This window comes from Poecilia latipinna, unplaced genomic scaffold (genome assembly GCF_001443285.1).
Source record: "Poecilia latipinna isolate Pla-1442-1.1 unplaced genomic scaffold, P_latipinna-1.0 Scaffold1528, whole genome shotgun sequence".
NCBI classification, from domain to species: domain Eukaryota; kingdom Metazoa; phylum Chordata; class Actinopteri; order Cyprinodontiformes; family Poeciliidae; genus Poecilia; species Poecilia latipinna.
This window is the reverse complement of record NW_015114144.1, coordinates 30,119-38,564: the sequence shown is the minus strand read 5'-3', so window position 1 is coordinate 38,564 and position 8,446 is coordinate 30,119. Positions and strand designations below refer to the sequence as shown.

Here is an 8,446-nt window from a genome sequence, read left to right as displayed (position 1 = left end):
ATTAAAAACACATTCCACTTCCCGTAAAACCAGGAGAAGGAGCGGTGAGTCACGGCAGCAGCTTGAAACAAGCCCTTTATAGTTTGAGACACGCTCTCTCTGCGAGAGTCTCCAGCGGAGACGCTCTTTACCTTTCTGCCGCCGTTTTGGACGGATGAGTCCAGAGCCTTCCCGTGTGCCACCTCCAAGCTGGTGTTTATTTAGCTTAACCACTAAACTGACAGACCCGGTTCAGCTGAAGGTCAGCTTTTTAACACTTAAACACTTAAAAGGGACTGCTCTGGGAAGGCTTTAAATGTTCACACACACAAATGGTCCACTACACACTAACTTTTCAAATAACCGATGATGTAAACACTCATCAAAAAAGCCACAAATGCAATCACAGCTGGTATGTGTAATAGACCACTGTTGGGTGTGTGTGTGTGTGTGTGTGTGTGTTTTCCCTACACTTATGCCAGGAAAAGTTTTGACTCTACATCAGAAGTACAGCTCAGAGTCAGAGTGAGAGTAAAACCACCTTCTCTACTTCTTTTTATCCTGCCGTCTCCTCCTACGGGGCAGACAGTGGGCCCCCTGAAATAAAACAAAACAACCCCTAAAACGACGCCGGGTTTCCATTTGGTTCACAGGCAGCATCCTGAGTCACACACGGGGCTCGGCCCGCTCCAATCACACACATGCTGACAGCTTAATTGGCTCTGCTGGGGAACAGTCCATGCCATCAACTCCCCTGCTGGTGGGACTGAGTCACACGCTGAAGTTCAGGTGGACCAGCTTTCAGCCGAATCTGTTAGCACTCAGCGGGGGGAGGGGGGGCCTGATTCAACCCTGGGCACACAATTCAGTCCAGCTGGCTGAGAACTGCATGCTGCTTTAAGTCCCACGTCGTCGCTTTTCTTTTTTTTTTCTTTTTTTTTTTATTATTTTTTAAAGATAATAATTAAAACTGTTGTTTGTGTGTTTCACCTCAATGTGTCAGCAACTCGTGATACAAGAAATACGCTAGAATTCCTCTGACTGGTTGACAGCTATTTTTCTGTATTAATCACAGAAGCAAATGGGAGTTCCCCCTCTTTGCTTTTGTATGTTTTCAAGCGTTTCGTGTTCAAAAATCCACTGCAAGAAATGCCTCCCTTTTTTTCCCGCAGAACAGATCAATGTCCTGAACTAACCAAAGTCCTCGCCCTGACTGAAAGGACGTCTCATATTTTGTGCCATCAATTAACTCTGGGACTAATCCGCAGTTTGTGCATCTGATACAGACAGACCTTGTAAAATTGGACTTACACCCAATTGCAAATGAGCCGCTGTCTGTGCATTTTAAAGAAAATGTGTCCATATTTATGTCAATATATTTATATTTAAGCCAGTGCAAAAAAAAAGTGCCTGGATCTCAAAGGCTGAAGATCCAGGCACTCTGCAAACACAGCTGTCCTTTACAGAAATCTGATGGTTGTCTGAAATGGGAAATACAGAAACCTCCGATATGTTTGAGAGATTCACTAATTCTGGGACCAAAAAAGACCCAAAACATGTTGAATTCTTGCGAGCAATCGCTCATCTTATTGTCTTTTGAATGAACCGTTGACAAACCTGCGTATTATTAGAACCTATTGGACTGCAGAGTGAAACCGTAGATGAAGGAGATAAAAGTTGGATGACAGCTGACTCATAACTTCTATGAAAATGAGTGTGTATCTGGTGGTATGAACCCCGCAGATCTGTCAGAGACAAGAATGTTCAAGGACAATTCTTCCCCAAACAGCTGAACGTTTCCCTGTCAGGTTGCACTTTGTGACTTCACACGCTACTTTATGACGTTTTCTGAAAGAATTTAAAACATTTTAACAACATATCCATTTCTAAGTTGTACATTATAATGTTTAATACATGTTATTAAACATCTAGGGATAATTCTGAATTATTTAAGCAAAAAAAAAAAAGTGTTTTGGTATGAAGTGAAGTGTGTTTAAAGATTTTAAATTCAATATCCACTAATTTCATAGACAGGTGGATGTGATGTTATTATAGTTTTGGGCATCCAAGCGGATGCCGTACGATAAAACAAGTTAATCCAGATTCCACATTGTGAGAAAAAATTATTTCAATCAAGCTTAACCAATTAGGCTTGATAAATAAGAAATGATTTGAAACGAACCCGACTGTCAACATGAAGCAGGTCTCAAAATTTACTCCAAAAGTAAAGACTCGTGCAGACATGAGGATCCAGAACGACGTCTAAACCTCCACAGCCTCATTTGTCTCAGGGTTTGTGTTCATAATTCACAATATTAGAGAGACAGAAAGAACCCAAAACAAACCCAAAGGATCATCAAGGCTTCTGGGATGGTGTTGTGTGGATCGATGAGACAAAAGTGTAACATACCAACACGGTGGTGGTTGTATCATGGCTGGGGGTTGCTTTGCTGTAATTGGTGGAACGACAGACTCTGATCTCCTGCAGAAAATCCTGAAGCAGAATATCAGGTCATTATTTTGAGCTACAGCACAATCTGGGTAAGCAGCAGAACAATGATCCGAAAGAACAACCTTTTAAGGTTTTGAAGGGGCCTAGTCAAAGTCTGGACTTAAGTCTGATAAGTTATGATTCTTGGTTTATATAGGGAAAAAAATTGTCGACATGTAGAGAATTTCAGAACCTAGTGAAAATTCTCACTGTTAGTTATTGTCAGGTGTTGATGGGAGTTTTGATAGCCAAGAGTTGCTCACCCAGTTATCAGGGTTAGTGTGTTTACTTGTTACTGAGTTTGGAAAGCATATGTTTCATGAATAAATGAAGTCACCACCTGATAACTTCCTTTCATATTTACCCAAGTCATCTTTGTCTAATTTATTTTTTTTTGTTGAAACATTTAAACATGACAAGAAAGCAAAAACAGAAGAAATCAGTGACTGACGCACTGACCCTTTTTCAGACTCTGTACATCGATGGTTGTTGGAACGACCCAGAAAATGATCTCAGAGACGATGAAGACTTGGACAGGCTTGTTGATGGAAACGGTCAGCTGCTCTTCATTACAGGAGGGTGTTCAGATCTGAGGAATGCGCCAACACTTTTACACACCAATGCTTGGGATCTATAAATCACAGAAATGAAAACAGCATGTTCACTCTCTCTCTGCAACACACACACACACACACACACACACACACACACACACACACACACACACACGAGTCCTCCTTCTTCTTCTTTGGCCTGGCTATGCACCCAGGAGGGACAGCGGTGACTCAGAACGAGTCACACACACAACACACGCACAGCACGTACTCTCACATACATGCAAATGTTGCCAAAACGTCAGCAAACTTCATTAGTTATAATCCTCTGAGTTTGTGTGGTGTTTGTTGGTGCTTAGGGGGTCAAACTTAAGGCTTAGACTTAGAAAACTGTATTTATTTTTAAGAAGAAACCTTGATCTGACTTTATTTGGGAAGAAGAAGACTTGGCAACATGTGACTCTGTGAGCTGTCATCACATGTGGTTAGATATCTCTCTCTTTTATCAAGATGTTTCCGCAAGTGGCTAAAAGTGAGTAAATCACACCTTGTTGTTGTTGAGAAGATATGAAGGTGACCGTGCGATGCCGATGCCGATATTACGCGTTGGAAATAAAAACGTTCAAGCAGCGACTCTGACTTGATGGAGGACCAGGGATCGGCATTTCTTTGCCACTGCGTCCAAATTAATTCGACACAAGGGGACAGATTCTGGATTCGCTGACATATTCATGTCTGCTTGGGCTTAGCTGTAACTGTAAAATCCACATTGCATTTTAGATGACACACGAGTAGCCTCTACCTCGACGGTGAGATGTGAAAATTAAAGTTTTCCAGCAGAGCATTGCTGATTTTCAAATGTAGGTTGCAGATGGCTCAAAGGGACAGAGGAAAAGCAGTTTTGGCTGAGTTTTCCACCTCCCTCCCCCCCATCCTCACATAGAACCACTAATCAGAGACAATGTGAAGTCATCACGCCCTCGTGGGATTTTACTGCCCGTAAAAATAAACCATACATGGCTCATAAGCGCTTGTTGCTAATGCTGATATCACAAACTAACAAGCCTTGGCAGATTACTTTGCTATTCCAGGACAAATTCCTGTGTTTTTAATCGAATCGGCTGAAATTAGAGGGATTAGTTTCAGCTACGGCTTTTGTTGGATTTAAAGCCAATATAAAACGTGATGATTGGACCCGACAGAATAAAAAATGAAAATAAAAAAACAAGTCTAAATGTTGCAGTGAGAGAGAAAGAGAGAGAGAGAAGACAGGAAAAATAATTAAGTTAAAAGGGGAAGAAAGATGGACAAAGATGCAAAAGATCAGTGCACAGATGGATGGATGTTGTAACACAGAATGGGGAGGTGAAGGAGGGCGGTTTCTGCTGGCTTGGAGCTTGTGAGCGAACGTATGCGTCACCAAAGCTATTCCAAGATGTACAAACACACACACACGCACGCACACACACACACACACACAAGGGATGAGCTTTGACTGTTTCCCTGACAACTGTATGGGTTATTTGGGGGATCAGAGGTGGCAATTGTGCATACATGTTTGTTATCAAAGCTCCAAACCAAAAAAATAAAAAATAAAAAGAATAAATAAAAAAAATTCCTCCTGAATAAGTCATAACATGAGAGAAAGTTATGTAACTAATGCTATACTCTGTGACTGCAACATCAGTCTGAGACGGAGGTGTGACATGTTTTGAATTAGTTTTCAGCACCATCGCACGGCGTTGCTAATTACTTCTAAGTTATTTCATCTATCAGACAGATGGAAAGCAGACTGACGTCAAACTTAAAGGATTTCAGTATGTGAGCTATACGTTACGTACCGCTGCTGATAAGACAGCTTCACACCTAACCGCATCCTTCTAGTCGTCCACAATGCAGCCGCACCATTTTAACACTTCCAAGACGAGAACACACACACACACACACACACACACACACAGGATGCTGTTAATGGACTTCATTTTTATTCAGGTCTGTTTCTGGGAAAGGCAGTTATCTTCATATTAGATGTCAATGCCAAAATACAATCACTCACTTCCAGTGTGTGTAAAAAAAAAAAAAGAAAAAAAAATACAGTTCAGGCTTAAAAATACACAACAACCCCCCACCTACACTTCACTAGAGGAAATCATGCATTTCCTGCTGCACAGGATGTGAGGTTAGCAGCTCGCCGCGTGTTCAGCATATTATGAATGAGAGCACTTTTGAAGTGCTATAATCAGTGGCAATCATATTTATAGGAGATGCTGCACTCCCACATGTTGGCATGAATGGAGTTCAGGCTGGTTTTCATAAAAAAGGTCATCACTCTTCAAATGTGCTAAAAGATGTTTCAAACAAAAAAGCTCCGTTTTGCATTTCAATAGCTTGTTATGTCACCTTATCTAATGTGATCTTTTCTCAGGAAGAATACAATATTTGTTCAGCCAAGGCAGCGTTGGCTCTGTTTAGAGAAAACTAAGGCCGGTTTAAAGATTAAAGCAAAAACGACTGAACTGTCGTGTCTCGGTTTACTCTTGAAGGACAGAAAAAGGATGAAGCTAGCCAGTCTTTCAACGGGAAATGATTCACTCCTAATTTACACTACACGCTCATGCTCAATGAGATGTAATCGAGAAATATTAATAACCAGCACATTTCCTCACCTGTAGCTTCCATTTCCAAGTATATGCATGTATATGTAAACACTGAAACAAGGTTGTGTTACTGTCCTTACTGACAATGCTGTGGTAATGCGGCACTGACGGTGTGCTTTCTTTGCTCTCCACAATCGTATTTTCGACTTTGGGCTAAGTGGTCTATAAAATTAAGTATGACTCAGTCCAGCAGTTGGAGGAGGGAGGAGTCTCTGAGATGCAGTTTTAATATTCTCCCTGTGTCGACTCGGGTTCCCTCCAGGTACTTCGGATTCCTCCCGCAAACCAAAATCATGACTCTGAGGTTATCTGGTCTCTTCAAATCGCCCTGCGGTGTTAGTGTGTGCACGGCTGTTTCCCCCGACGACCACTGGAGGCAGGGCCCAGCACTCCCCACCAACCTGCAACAATAACTGGGTATTGATTAAAGGAAGAGGATGGATGAAGGTCCAAGTTCAAATCTGCTGTGTGGTTCATTTGTAATTTGAAACAGTGATTATTATTTTTTTAATTTTTAATTTTATTTACAAATTATGTGATTTTGAACATAAATGCACAGACAGACACTATGATAACATGATGATTGGTGATATTATGCTTCAGAAGGAGGATTTTTAAATACAGTTAACATGAATCTTCTAACAGCAATAACTTTAGAGTAAACAGTGTCTGTGTGTGAGGCGTCAAATATATTGAGATGTGGCTTCTGGAGATCTTCTGATGAGCCAAGAATCACCTGACAAGGTTTGGAGAACAGGAAGAACATGTCAGATAAAAATAAAGCACACACACAGACACAGAATAGTATCTACTCCTTATGGGAAAGGCCATTGAGTTAATGGAAGCAACTTTTATTTTAGTTGATTTGTCCAGGAAAGACACATAGTTAAACACAGAATATCCACTTTCTACTGAGAAGAAAGCGAAACATCTCAATATTAACAGCAGCAGTAACTACACACAGTCATACTTTATTTTATTTTCTAAGAGAAACTTTCCGAACCAACCAGGTAAATTTCCTTATCGTCAATAACTGGAGCATAAAGTGCTTTTGATAACTGGTTACGATTCTTTTACACTGCTGTGTAAGTTTTTTTTTTTCTTCTAATTAATTCAGTCACGCTGAACTGCGTTCAAGCATAAGCGGTCTATTCAAAGTTATGCTGGAACATCTCAACAAGATTCAAGTCCAGAGTTTGACTAGGCCACTCCAGCAGTAATCTGGTCTGTGTGCAGCCAGGAAAATTGAAATCCACTTTTAAAAAAAGAACAGCAGGGAATCACAGTCAATCCTGCAGAGAAATGACTTTCCAGCTCCCGGTTTATGTTGCTTTTTTTATTTTAATAAATAAAATTATAGCTAAAGATCAGCACCTTCAAGTCAGGCTTTCTGATATCAACAATTTCTTGATAATCTGAAACATTTTGAAGCGTCAATGTAGCCGAGGATAATTTAATTCACTCTATCAAGAAAAGAAAGTTTTAATCCCAGGCCCAAAAGGAGACAGAGTGTCTGTTTCACTGGAAAACCGATAAGCCTGAAAACTGAAGCGTCTCTCTTCCATTTTACTATTAGAAACCTTATAAACTGTGTCAAGATCACAGGCTACTTTTTTTTAATTACACATAAAATTGCAAGAAATATTGCAGAGTGGGGAGAAAAAAAATGCTGATTTAGAGGGATAATACTTTATTAGACTCAGAAAACAAAAATAAGCAAAGCAGTAGATGAGAAACGTGCAAAACCAACGAGCAAGACCAGAAATATGAAACAAATAACGGGAGATAAGACAAGATATGCTGTAGGTCAGAGCCACCTGGGTCAAGACTCACTATAAAATGATCCAGTGAGAACACAGAGAGTCTGCTGTCTGACCCAGAAACAGGTGAGGGGAAGAAGAAGAAGAAGGAGGAGGAGGAGAAGAAGAAGAAGACCGCTTTTACGCCTTTCTCCCATAATCAGAACACGGCCCGCTTTTGGCCCTGGGCTGAATTTTAAATACGGTGCTTATGCCAAGAGCTTCTGCTCAAGAAAGGAAAAACATCCGAAGGGCTTTCGCCATGCTCAGCAAAGCACACCTAATGAACGCACGCACGTAGGAGGAGGAATATGCTGACAGAAAGAGCGATAAGGACAGGAAAGTATCTGTGGAGGACGAAACAAGGTCATCCTGCAGTGAAACAGTCCAGCGGCCCATGCAGCTCCGCCTCATGGCTGCAACCAAGTCAAGCTGATTGAGCTTCAAACACCCTCCCCACCTCATTTCTGGGCGTCGGGCTCCACCGGAGACACCAGACAGCTGGGAGGGAGAGAGAGAGAGACAGAAACAGAGAGAGAAAAGCAAAAGTGCAGTTTAACCGTTTCACTGCCAGGGAGAATTGAGTGTCCTGTGGTCGCCTGACTAAAACTGCTCCCTCTCGGTCTCTGTGTGCTCGTAGTTTCACTCCAGTAAGCATTGATAAAAGTGCTGTGGCGGACCTCTCCCAGACACGCCTGTCTCCTCCACTACCTGCAGACTTCTGAGCGAGACGAGGCGGCATCTCGAGGCACGACAGCTCTCTATTAATGACTGGGTGTGGCGCGGCGAAAGCCTGCGCCGAACCGAGCCGAGCCGCTCCGGGGTTAGAAAGGCTAAAATGTGAAGCGTTCCCCGCTTCTGTAATAGCAGAGGGGATGCGTATTTGTTTCTTATGACTATGTATGACTCTGCATTTCCCCTTCACCGTCTCTCTCCGTTTCCCCCTCGACTCTCATGAGAATTTTA

General features: G+C 41.8%; 1 long non-coding RNA gene across 1 annotated transcript in view; it reads right to left on the bottom strand.

Annotated features, from left to right (window-relative positions):
• Positions 1–1,960: 1,960 nt before the first annotated feature.
• LOC106963380 (uncharacterized) overlaps positions 1,961–8,446 on the bottom strand; it is a 10,640-nt gene continuing 4,154 nt past the window's right edge. The window contains exons 2-3 of the long non-coding RNA XR_001428180.1: positions 2,930–3,059; positions 1,961–2,473 (exon numbers count right to left, since the gene is read on the bottom strand). This is a non-coding gene — a long non-coding RNA (uncharacterized LOC106963380). The remainder of the gene's footprint in view (positions 2,474–2,929; positions 3,060–8,446) is intronic.